This window comes from Carlito syrichta, unplaced genomic scaffold, assembly GCF_000164805.1.
Source record: "Carlito syrichta isolate Samal-C Ts95f unplaced genomic scaffold, Tarsius_syrichta-2.0.1 Scaffold305637, whole genome shotgun sequence".
Lineage (NCBI taxonomy): Eukaryota > Metazoa > Chordata > Mammalia > Primates > Tarsiidae > Carlito > Carlito syrichta.
The window spans coordinates 691,317-704,659 of record NW_007249733.1 but is presented as its reverse complement, the minus strand read 5'-3'; positions in this window follow the sequence as shown (position 1 = coordinate 704,659).

Here is a 13,343-nt window from a genome sequence, read left to right as displayed (position 1 = left end):
AGCAGGTCGAGGCTGTGGTGGCCGGGAGCGGCCACTGCACTCCAGTCTGGGCGACAGAAGTGAGACTCCAACTCAAAAAATAAAAATAAAAAAAATAATAATAATTATGTGAGTTGTCATTTTGCCGGGCACGGTGGCTCACACCTGTAATCCCAGCACTTTGGGAGGTGGAGGCGAGAAGATTGTCTGAGTCCATGGGCTCGAGACCAGCCTGGGCAACTTGGTGAGGCTTCATCTTTATGATAAATCAAAAATTACCTGGGTGTGGTGGCACATGCCTATAGTTCCAGCTACTTGGCAGGCTGAGGTGGAAGGATTGCCTGAACCCAGCAGGTCAAAGCTGTGGTGGTCATGAGCGTGCCACTGCACTCCAGCCTGGGTGAAAGATTGAGACTCCGACTCAAAAAAAAAATCATAATAATAATAATGTTCACAGGATTAGGTTTTGGGGACACCCCTTGGGAAGCTTTGGGCCAGGGAATCACAGGCCTGGCATCATGGACAGACCCCCCGTGGGCCCATGTTCACGCTCTGTACAGTCCCTTCCCTCTGAGTGCAGGCCCTGTCCCTTGCTTCCGGCCGGTAGAATATGGCAAAGGAGACAGGATGCCACCCTGACTATGTGGTGGACACGTGGAGAGAAGCTAAGATGTACACACACGTGTAGGTCTGTCCTGCTGGTGTGTGCCCGGGAGACCTTCCTGCCATCTTGAAGCTGGAAACCGCCTATGGAGTTACAGTCAGGAAGTACCAGTGGTCTCTGGGGATGGAGGGCCTCAGTCCCACCCCCACAAGGAGCTGAATTCTGCCCACAACCACCTGAACGTGGACCACCAGCCTCAGGTGATAATGCAGCAGCCCCGAGAGATGACTGATTGCAGCCTTGGGAGACCCTGAGTGGAAGAACTTAGCTGTACCCTGAGTTCTCATCCAGGGAACAATGAGAGGATCAGTGTGTGTGTTGGTGGTGGTGGTGGGGTTTTTTTTGAGTCAGGGTCTCCCTCTGTAGCCCTGGCTGGAGTGCAGTGGCACAATCATGGCTCATCACAGTCTTGACTTCCTATGCTCAGGCAATTCTCCCACTCGGCCTCCTGAGTAGCTGGGACTACAGCCACGCACCACCATGTCCAGATGATTCGTTTTATTTTTTGTAGAGACGGGGGTCTCACTATGTTGCCCGGGTTGGTCCCAAACTCCTGGGCTCAGCCAATCCTCCCACCTTGGCCTCCCAAGATGCTGAGATTACAGGCATGAGCCACCGTGCTCAGCCCGTGTGTTGTTTTATAGACTATGTCTGTGGTCATTGTTACACAGCAGTAGAAACTTGTCCACCCGGAAGCGCTGGGCTCCCAATCCAGTGCTCTGATGTGTGGGTCGGCTCTGTTATGTGTGGGGTCGGGGCTGATGAAAGTCCAGGCTCCCTTGTGGCTCACCTGGCTCCTTCTGGCACCCAGCAGCTCTTCACATCGAAACCCTCAAGGAACGAACAGCTCCAGACAGCAGCGCTGCCATGAGCGAGGTCGTCTCCTGTGGGTCCTGAGTCCTTAGAATTGCTAAACTGCCTTGCAGGAACGCTCACTCGAGCTCTATCTGCTTGGAGGGAAACTGCCGGTCCTCTCTGGGCATGGACTGTATTCTTGGAGGTGACTTTACCTCCTGAGTAGGGGAGCTGGTTTCCTGGTATTTGGATTATCTATCATTCTTTCCTGACCTCAACTGAGATTCAAAACCTTTGCTTTCCTGTGAAGCTTCCAGAAGAGGAAAGATGGACCTTGTGCCCGGGCACATCCCCCACATTTTCTTTTCTTTTTTTTTTTTTGGTAAAAATAAAGAGTCCCTTTACCTGAAGCGTTCATCAGTTTGCACCAGGTGTTGGTCTGTGGCCTCTGGGGAAGGAGCAGTCTCTGATGTGCATGTAGCAGATGCATGTTTCTTCCCCTTCCCTGGTCCTTCCCTTCATTACATGTCCCAGGACTCTGGCTCACCTGAGACTCCAGGTACAGTGCTCGCACTACCGGCAGTTACGGGCCGGGACTGGAATTACCCATCAGGCTCCCAGGGAGCTTCCTGCACAGGGCTCTGGCCACAGGATCCTTCTGGCCTGGCCCCCTCTGCCCCCCTCCATCTGTTAACACACATCTGTTGAAAAGGGACACTTTGAAGTTTTGTCTACATAGAAATTTAGAACAACAGCATGATTTAAAAAAAAAAAAAATCACTAAAATCACCGTGGAAAAGACCAGCCACAAACAGAAAAATTTTGCAGAAAGAAGGAAAATAGCACAAAACCTTAATATTCACATTTAAAGGGAGCACTTACTTTTCAGTAAGAACTAAATGGGTACGTATCAGAAAATCTGAGCGGAGAGGCCTGGTAAATCACAGGAGCAGTATTCCAACTACATTCATGGGAAAAATGCATATCTTCTTCAGATTTTTTTTTTTTGAGTTGGAGTCTCACTTCTTTGCTCAGGCTGGGGTGCAGTGGCACACATGCTCATGGCCACCCTAATGTCGACCTTCTTGGGCCCCAGAGATCCTTCTGCCTCAGCCTTCCGAGTAGCTGGAACTACAGATATGTGTGACCATGCCCAGCTATTTTTAAAATTTTATTGTAGAGACGAGGTCTTGCCAAGTTGCCTGGGCTGGTCTTGAACCTGTGGGCTTAGGCAATCTACTCGCCTTGGCCTTCCAAAGTGCTGGGATTATAGGCTGAGCCACTGAGCCTGGCCTTCTTTAGATTTAATGCTAAAGTCGACTCCAGTGATTTTTAGATCAGCAAAGGTTAAACAGAATGACAAAACCTAGTGCGGGCAAGACCTGCGGAGACAATCGTTGGCACCCATCGTCAGGACTGTGCTCGAGGACAGCGAGGCAGGAGGCCAGTGGCACAGGGCACTCTACGGGTCCCACACGGGTGCAGATCCACCTCCTTCTTGATGGGGTGCACCCAGTACACACTGGGTAGAAGGAGTCCACACACGTGAAGCTGCCTGCCGTGTGGATATCAAGCTGCAGAGTGCAGTCACGTCTGCACGACACACATACCGAGAGGAGAGGTCATAAGTTGGTCACAGTGGCTCTCCCGGGACAGGGGGAACTGGGGGTGTCACATCACCCATCAAGCTCGGGAGATCAGGCTGCCCCCCAGCCTTCTCGTCCCCTAGTGTCTGGTTGAACTGGGTTCTGTGGCACATCCCAGTGAGAAAGGAGGCTGGGCAGGGAGGCCATTGGAGAGAAGCCCAGAAGATGCTGGTCTATTGAGAGGCGGGAAGAAAAGCCACTCCTCTTAAGACCAGAGGGAATCACCTGACAGACCAGGAGACGCTTCCAGGACGCGGAAGTCCTCGTCCCTAAGACGATGAAAGACAGTCATATGTGTGATTTTGAATGTCTTTTCTCCTTTTGGGTGCACTGCCTCCCACTCCCTTATATTGAGCAAAGATATTTTTTCTTTCGTTTGAGATTGAAAGCTTCACATACACGACTCCGCCAGACCTCAGTGGGCTCTCCACCAGATGGTGCGCCTGGCCCTGCTCAGCACACCCCAGGCCCGGAAGGGGGGAGGGGGCAGGGGTGTAGACAGGCATTGAGCTCAGGTGAGGGGGTGGGTGGCGGCGGTTTCCTCGGCTTTTCACTCTATTTTCTGGGAAACAACTGGGCTCATCTAAACTGTCTGGATAGAAATTTGTATGAAGAACAGAAATGAAAAAATCGGTTTTAGGTTTTGTTCTCCTTGAACACAATATTCACTACAAGGAAAAGATTAAAAAGAAAAAAAAGTATTGATATTCATGGTGTTCCAACTGATAGTCTAAGGTCCTTTCTTCACTCAGGGGCTGGAAACTCACAGCCCAGGCAGACCAGGTAGTCTAGGTGATGCCAGTGGGTAGGAATGCTGGTGACCTCCAAGCTGGTGAGTAGGGACGCTGGTGACCTCCAAGCCTGGTGTCCTTCCAACTGGTGGGCAGGGACACTGGTGACTTTCCAAGCTGTCGTCCTTCCAAGCTAGTGAGTAGGGATTTGGGTGACCTCTGAGCTGGTGGGAAGGGAGGCTGGTGACCTTCCCAGCTGGTGTCCTTCCAAGCTGGGGAGTTGGGACTCTGGTGACCTTCCAGGGGCGGCCTTGACCTGATGCAGGAGTTAGGTCGCCTCATCCTCTGGGTTTTAAAGGAAGACAGAGATGGGATTCTCCACACAACGACTGATGGGAATATTTAAAAGATGTTGCTTGAGCCAGCAACCGAGACCCTAGAGATTGTCTTGTTGAGTCCATGCTTTTGGAGATAGAAGTCCGACGTCCAGAGGAAGAAATACTTAGCTGGGTTGCTCTCTCTCCCTCTTTCTCTTTTTTCTCCCCCTCCCTCCTTCCCTCCTTTACCCCAATTATCCATGTGTTCATGTATGTCTCTTTTTAATTACTTTCCAAACAATTTTACGAATTCCTCTGAGGCAGGGGTTATCTAGGAGTGTTTCTTAATTCTATGTAGTTAAGGCTTTTTAAGGTACAATTTTATGGATGTTGATTTAATTGTGTTAGTTTATGCTCAGGAAATTTGGCTTGCCCATCTCTACTTTTTGTGCTTTACAGATTTTCTTTGTAGTCAAATATGAGATCAAGTTTTATAAAGGTTCCAAGAGCAAAATAAATGATGCTCATTTTTCACTGGGCTATACATATGGGCTAAATCAAGCTTATGCCTGTGCTACTTAGATTCTTTATGCCATTTACTTCTGTTTTACTAGATTTTTCCAACCCAGAAGCAGGGATATTAAAGTATTTTACCACGTGTGTGTGTGAGTGTATGCACACACTTTAAGTCCCTTTTATATTTTTAGTAGTTTTTGTTTTATGTACAACCATGATATTTGGAATATCAAAATTTAGAGCCGTTATATTTTCTCCAAAGTGTACTTTTCACCGCACCATAGCATCTCTCATGACTCTGACGGGTGCTTGTGACTTTAAATCCTACCCCACTAATGTTAGTGAAGCCATCTGCTTTCTTTTTGAGCATTCTGTTCCTGTTTTCCTGCTTTCATTTTGAGCATATCCATTTGGTATCTCGTTGTCCATCCCTTTATTTGCTTTAAGCATGCCATTCTTTTAATGTAAACTACATCTATTCATTATTTTAAAAATTTAATAAACACAGAAAGGTGTGAAGAAGAAAGCAACTCACTACAAAAATTCTACCACCTAAAAATTGCTGATGGTGACATTTGGTTGCCATCAGTCCAGACATCTCTCTATGTACAGAAAGAAAAAAGGATCTGGACAAAGACAGAGACAGAGGCAAAGAGAAAGAAAGACACACTGAAACAAATGACAGCAATCATACATGATAGCATCGTCCTATCTATGGTGTATTTTGAAAGTAAGTACGCGTGTGATTTTAAATGAGTTTTCAGGAATGAAAGCTTAGCTCAAACTGAACTTTGGATCGCTGTTCTTTCCTACCAGGGAAATAAGTTCCCAGAAGGTGGCATAGATTTAAGGGAACTTGGGAAGCTGGAATCACGGTGGGATTTTTAAAGATGACAGTTTCCAGGTAGGTGGGACTGGTTGCTCACATGCTGGGAAGACAGGGTTCTGCCTCGGGCGCAACCTCCGTCCTGCCTTCTCCCTCCTTATGGTTTTGGTGCCCAAATTACATTAACTTTGGCAGAGTTTGCAATGCATCCTTCTGCATTCCGAAACCACACATATCCTGGGTGTTTAGCGGCATTCCTGTGTCTGACAGGTATGTGCTCCGCGCCCGGCCAAGCCGTCTATGGCTTCCAAGGAGCAGGACTCGATTTTCACCCAACCTTTGGTTAACGAGATCGCGTCATCAAGCGGATTTTCACAAAGGGTTCATAGATGTTGTATTTTCTGAGTCCTTCCATGTCTGAAAGTGCCTTTATGCTATGTTCCAACTTGGCTGGGTGGGGTCCACTCGGGTCAGACTGTCTTCCTTTTCTAGACATTTCTGCTTTGTTCTGGCGCCCAGTGCTGCCGGAAAGGCATCTGAAACCTACCTTGTTTTTCTCCTTGGAAGTGCATTTTTTGGTTCTGAACGTGAAAAAGAAAGTTCTTTTTCTAAGTAATGGTTTCTCCAGAATGTGTCTGAGGGTTTACTGTTGTAGATGGTGCCTAACAAATGGGATATGTTTTTAGTCTTGCAGATCCAGTCTTTACTCTGATACTTATACGAGTTCACTATCCTAAAGTGAATTGGAATGGAGACCAGGCTGGAGAGTCTCTGGGCCAATGGAGCAGTATGGCTGCACAGATGACCTCACCCCTGCCAGACCAGCAAACACGAGCGAAACTTAACTGAGCTATTCCTGGCAAATGCTGATGTTAGAACCAAAACTCAGCCTCGGCCCATCACGTGCAGCTGACTAACTTATAGTTACATGACGAGGAACCTTCCAGTGGGATTGACCAGTGTAGTGACTTTGCGACCACCACCGGCCAAGGAATCCCTTGAGTGGCTTCTACAGGCCCCTCTGCCCATCTGCCTCTGGTGTGGTGTCATTAGAGTGCCAGTCTCCTTCAGTCTGGTGTTGGCCACGAGTGGCTCCTTACTCACATAAATCCTCTAACGTTTCATCGCGCCTAGGTGCCTTCATTACCCGTCCCTTGGAGCTTCCTTGGCGTGTGGTGTGAGGGCAGCTCGCCGTTGCCATTGGCAGTTTGAGCTGGAGGTGTTGGGGAGGCCTGCCGGTGAGGCTGCATTCAGGGGCCCAGTGGGGTCAGGGCTGGAGAAGGGACCAGGGACAGATCCGAGAGCCACAGCAGGGATGTCTAAACAAGGGAAAGCAAGCACATCAGTGCCTACGTGCACGGGGCCAAGGCCCACACCTTGGGAAGCCCGTGCATTCGGGGAGGGGAGGGAGAGAGAGGGAGGGAGGAGAGGCAGGACAGCACCACACAGCGTCGTTGTGAAGCCAGGGCCAGAGGACTGGGGAGGAGGGGAGGGGTGAGAAACTGGACAGCACCACAAGTCCAGACCCAGCAGGAGAGAGGGTGTTCATTTCAGGCAGAGGGAGGCATTAGCAGCTTAGGAGGCTTGTGATGGGGTGGGCTGGGGAGGGGCAGAAAACAAAGAAGAGGAAAACCCCAACAGTGATGGAAGGTGGGCGCGGGAGGGGTCAACAGGCAGGGAGCAAGTTTGGTGATGGAAGGTGGGCGTGGGAGGGGTCAACAGGCAGGGAGCAAGTTCGGGAGAGCCCTCTGGGAGAAGAGATCACAGACACCCTGTGACCAACCAGGAGGTGGGAGAGGGAGGGAGAGTGCCAACCCAGTGTGCCAGCTCTGACCACCATCTTTCACTGCAATTTGCAGCAGGTCAGCTGTAAGGGCACACTACATGACCAGGGCGTGGCTGCCAGCCTCTATGGACAGTGTTGCGTGAAAGGCAGCATGGGAGGTGCTGCGTGCTGTTTCTGGGCACAGCCCGGGTTTGAATCCTCGTGCTTCCATTTCCTTGGGCGAGTTCCTTAACGTTTCTGACCTCAGAAAGGCTTCTCCATACCATAAGTGGTCACAGCATGCATTGGGCACTTGTGTCAGGCCCGTCGTCCACTCTGTGTTGAGCTGCAGTTGGTGTCACCCTCATCGTGATCACCACTAAGGAGCTGAGCCTGTCCCCTGACTCCAACTTGAAAATCTGCGGGAAGAACCTGATTGGCCTAGCTCGGGTCATGCTCAATCCAGGGTCAGGGGCGGGGAGCCACGATGGGTGGACAGGGTGGGAAGAGGTGCCTGAGTGAGGGAAGCCTGCCTCCAGGAGAAGGACACTGGACTGTCTCGTGCAGGGAGTGATGCCAGTCTCAGAGCGAGGAAGGAACCATTCCTCCACTGACTCACTGTCTGCTCCCCAAGTATTTTTGAGTTGGGGGCTCACTCTGCTGCCCAGGCTGGGGTACAGTGACACGATTATGCCGCACTGTAGCCTCGACCTCCTAAGCTCAGGTGATCCTCCTCAGCCTCACAAGTAGGTGGGGCTACAGGCTCACACTACCAAACCTGGCTAATTTTTTTGATTTTTTTTTTTTGTCGTAATGGGGTCTTGCTATGTTGCCCAGGTTGGTCTCCAACTCCTGGGCTCAAGAGATCCTCCCACCTTGGCTTCCCAGAGTGCTGGGATTACAGGTGTGAGTCACTGTGCCTGGCCTGTCCCCCAGTTTTGATGGCTGCATCCATGCATCGCATCACATGTCCAACTCAAGTGAGTCTGACATGAGGGCTTACTGAGACGGACCTGGGGTCTGCAGAGTGTGCTGCAGAGCCCATCGGATGACCTGGCTGTCACATGGAGGGTGCAGGGCCCCGGAGTGCCCAGCATATGAGCAGGCTAGGCAGAGAGCAGGACTGGCATCTCCAACACCAGGCTGGTGCCACTCGACATCCAAGATAAGACGTCTTCGTCTCATCTTCAGGGTCCTCCAGGAGAGGTCGGTGGTACAGGATGGCACTGAGCCTGCCTCACCTGTGACAGTGACTCAGTGGAGGGGCTGGTTTCATGCCAGCACATCTCTGACGAGAACATTCTAGCACATTCTAACACTCCTCTCTTGGGTGAGGCCCATCTCGCCTTCCTTCCCACCAGCTTGGCCCAGCTGTGTGTGACTCTGTGTGTCATGGTCTACCTTGGACGAAGGTGACCACGGTGACAGCATTCCCTGTCCTGGTACCTGCCTGGCATCTGTCATAGCGTATGGACACTGGGAGCCTTGCCAAGACTGGCCAAAGGCACTCCTTCCACTGCATCACTTAGGAAGTGACGAGGGTTCTGGAGCCGGCCAGGAGCTGGGGGCAAAGACGAGGCATATGTTCCTTGTCCTGAGAGCACACCCCTCTTCACATGCAGTCACGTTCTGAGGGATCAGAGGCCAAGACTTGCATGGGGAACCCGGAGGACACTGTTCTGTCCACCGCCCATGTCCTTGCAGGGCTGGAAGCCACCATGAGCTTCTGTTTAGCCACCCGAGGGGAAGCTGCCTGTGTCCCACTGCAGCTCTGACTCCGTTTCCCTATGAGCTGATGACGCTGGGTGTTCCCTTGCTTGTTTACCTCCTCAAGGGACATCTCACATGTGCTGCCCGCTTCCTAAGTGGACTGGTCACTTTGATTTCCTGCTGAGCCTTGATTTCCTACTGAGCTTGATTTCCTGCTGAGCTTTATATATTCTAGAAACTGGTTCTTTGTCAGTCTGCAGCTCGTCTTTTCATCTCTTAAAGGGTCTTTTGCAAAACCTCTTCATTGTGATGAAGACCACCTTATCAGTGTTTACATACCGTATGAATCATGTCTTGGTGTCAAGTCTGAGAATTCTTTGCCTAGCGCTGTATCTTGAAGGTTTCCTCCTGTTTTTCTCCAAACGTCTTCTAGTTGCTTTCCTTACTTTCCAGCGTGTGATCTGTTTTGCGTTAGCTTTTGCACAAGAGGGGAGACTCATTTTTTCCCTGTGATATCTAGTTGCTCCCACAATCACCTTTCGCTGAAAAGGTCATCTTCCCTTCACTGATGTGCTTTTGCACCTCAGTCAAAAGTGGGCTGGGTACCCTGGTGACAAGAGCACAAAATCAGAAACAATCCAACAGTCCGTCAATAGGGAAAAGGTAAATACATGATGGCGTGGCAGTTAAGAGCGGTTCAGGACGCCTATCTATTTACACTGTGCTGAGCTATACAGGCGTCAAGATGTGGGATCAAATGAAGAAGCCAGCCACAGAAGCAGCAGTCCACAGAAGCAGCAGTCCACCCTGCTCCAAGGCCCTCCCAGGGTCACGTTGATTCCGTCTCACAATCAATCCCACATGCCAGGCACCATCACCACCCGTTTTGCAGAGGAGAAAACTAACCCCAGTGCACTTGCCCCTAGTGTTGAAATCCGGGGTACAGAATGTCACCCACCATATGACATCACTTGTCAGTTTTGCTGCAGACAGCCTGCTGTTTCCCATCAGCATCTCCCAGCACAGGCAGACAGGAAATGAGTCTGGAAGTAAATGCGGCACACTGACAGCAGTGGTCACGTTGGGGAGGGACTGAGCTCAGGGCAGTCGAGAAGAGCTTCAGCTTCATCCAAGATATTTTATTTTTTATGAGGAACGTGATCCTATATTTCACATATTTAACAGTTATTTGAGAATAACCTGGAGGCACTATTTGGGGTGTGACTTGGGTGGCCCAATTTGGGTGGGTATTGGTGGGCGGGAGGCAGATGCTCTGTCTGCCTTCCTTTCTGCTGGAGCACTTGGCGTGGAAAGAGCATGGCGCCGAGTCAGAAGCCTGGGGGGAACCTGGCTCACCCATCTCTCGTCTCTGCTCCCAAGGAATACCATCTCCAACCCACCTCCTCCTGGGGTCTGTGTGTGGAGGAAGTGGGGCCACGATTGTGGAGCCCTTGTGAGCCATTCACCCTGGGCATGGGCCAGGGAGCCCTCGGGCTTCCTCTTTGAGTGGCAGCCCGGGGAGTCCTGTCCAGCGGCCCTGGAAGGGCTCAGCTGCCTGCTGTGACCCAGAACCTCAAATGGAGCTCTCGGCCCCCACCCCACCGCTGCTGGCTCAAATCCCCTCATGGGTACAGCCAGAGCAGGTGGGTGCCTCCAGCATCTTGTCCCATGCCCCAAAACTGGCCACGGCCATTGCCACTCTAAAGGAGAGGTCAAGCGATGGTGAGATGCAGAGTGATTCTGCGCTGGTGTGTACTTGGAAGTAAATCCCTGTTCTGGCACATTCCATCCATGGCCCCTGGGACAAGGTGCTTAATCTTCCTGACCTGCAGCCTGCTTCCTAGTCTAGACAGGACGGAGAGTGACAAGGACTGTTGTGAGCCCAAGGAAATGGCATTTACCAGTGTGTTCTCAGTAAGTGGTGGTTGTGTGTGTGCACATGTGTATCTGTGTGACAGCAAATAGTGTTAAGCAACAAGTGACAGCAGAGAGAATGTGACAAAGAGATTGCCCTGGATGATGAGAGACCAGCCCCGCTCAGCAGTTCTCCCTGGTGATGGAAATTTGGGGTCTCACCTCCAAGCATCGAGCAACTTTCTCTGGGGGCAGGCCTTTTGACAGGACCCCTGAGTGTAATTCCAGCAGGTCTCCCAGCCGCCCGCCTCCAGAGACAACTCCTGCCTGTTGGCTGTTGCCTCAGTCCTCTGAAAGTCGCATTCTGGAGTTCCAGGCTCTGTCTCTTGGCAATGCTCTCTGTGGTGGAAGGACGTGTCACCCTTCTGTAGCTACCTTTCCACCCATGCCTCTATCACGATGGTGGAGACACAGCTGGAAACATGGGGAATAAGTGACTAGGCCAGGGCCACCCAAGGGTCCATAGGAGAGCCAGGGACACCATTGCGAGAACCACAGGTGCCCCATGGGATGCCTGATCTCGGGACCCCAGGGACCAAAGACGCAGGAGGAGGAGAAGGAGACCCAAGCTGACGTCACAGGCGTTGCAGCCTGCCTCCGACGGTCTCTGCTGCCTTCAGAGAGCCAACGTCAGCTCCGTCTGAAACCCTGGCCACTCAGGGACCATTCAGTGGATTGGGTGTTCAGAGAGGAACAAGATCACTCTGCAGACACACCCGCCCAGGGACAGGCCCAAGCTGTGCCTAAGAACAGCGCGAACAGCGCAGCTGGTGGGGGGGCCACTCATGCCTCCAACTCCAGAAAACGAAAGCACCTGCACCTTGCCCTGGCTAACCTGCCCCGCGTGCCAGGTAGGCCTTGTCACTACTGTACCTGCCACGTGACTCTTTCTGAGCAAGCTTCCTCCCGCTGGAGGGTAGATACCTGCCCTCTCCACGTGTGCCGAGTCCGGACCTGTCCAGCTCCATTCACCTCAGGCTGCAGGTCTCCAGGCTGGAGGTGGCTTTGGCTGCAGCTGCCCTCCTGCTTCTGGAAGGACTCTGGCTGAGGTTGCTGACACAGACAGGCCAGGAGGGCATCCGTGTTCCCACATGGCAGGGAGGAGGGCCTCCCTCTTCTGCGGGGCCTGCTTGACTGCCTCTGAGGCTAACCTGGAAATGCTCCACACTACCCAGGTGGCCTTGGCCAGAGGCTCTATCACATGGCAATGAGGTCAGAGGACTGGCTTCTTCCTGCCCAGTGGACGCTGATGTCTGACATCCCTGCTCAAGAGTCAGCTGGCCGGAGGCCATGCCTTGCCTAACTCCGCGCCCACACATGGTGAGGACCCAGTCTTTCCAGCCCTGACAGCCCTGAGTTAGGGGGTCTGCCAGCGGGGCTGATATCAGACGTCACCACCTAGGCTCAGGGAAGACTTTAAAGCGATTATAAAGTATTTAGCTTTCAAAAGATATAAAGAATAAAGTAAATCAGTCTCCATGCGCCCCCATCCAGCTTCTGAGTACAGCCTGACAAGTTCCTTGAAAGCCCTGGCATGCGCTCTGTCAGATTTCCCTCCCTCTCCACACAGGGGACTGCTGTCATTAACCTGCCATCTGCCACCTGCACATCTGTTTGTGACATCTGTGAGTATTCCTAAATTTTTTTCACACAAATGAACGCAGGTGTCGTGTCTCCAGGTTACCCATTTTCACAGCTGTGCATCATTCTGTTACATGAAAACACCACAGTTTATCCACCTCTGCTGATGGCAGGTAAGCTGCTTCTGGATTTTGCGTTTTCTTTTGCCATTGTGAACATGCTGTGCACACCTCCTCGTGCAGCCAGGGAGTCGGGCGCGCATCACAGAGTGAGGGGCTGGACTGTGGACATGTGCGTCTGCAGCGTGTCAGTATTTTCACTTTATGGGCAGTGTATGGAGGCAGCACTTCTCAACACTCTTGACAGCATGTTGTTTAATCGGACTTAAACATGTCTGTCAGTGGTGTGAAACATTGTCGTACTGTGTTTCAAGTTGCATCTGTCTGGTTTCTAGTCAGGCTGAATGTCTACTCACAGCCTTATCCTGGGTTTTTCTCTTTTATGATTTGCCTGTTCACAGACTTCGCACTTTTTCTTTTGGGTGCTTGTTTTTTTCTTACTTACTTTTAAGGCGTTCTTTATATATTCAGGACACTAATCTCCATGAAGTATATTAGTGGCACGCTCCTGGCCACCGCAGCCTCAACCTGCTGGGCTCCAGCGATCCTTCCGCCTCAGCCTTCCAAGTAGCCGGAATTATAGGTATGTGCTACCACGCCCGTCTGATTTTTTGATTTATTGTAGAGATGAGGTCTCGCTGCCCAGGCAGATCTTGAACCCGTGGGCTCAGGCAATCACCTCAGCCTCCCAAAGACGCGGGATTACAGGCTGAGCCACCAAGCCCAGGTTATTTATAATAAAACTATAAAAACAGTATTAGGTAGTTACTTTTGTATAAT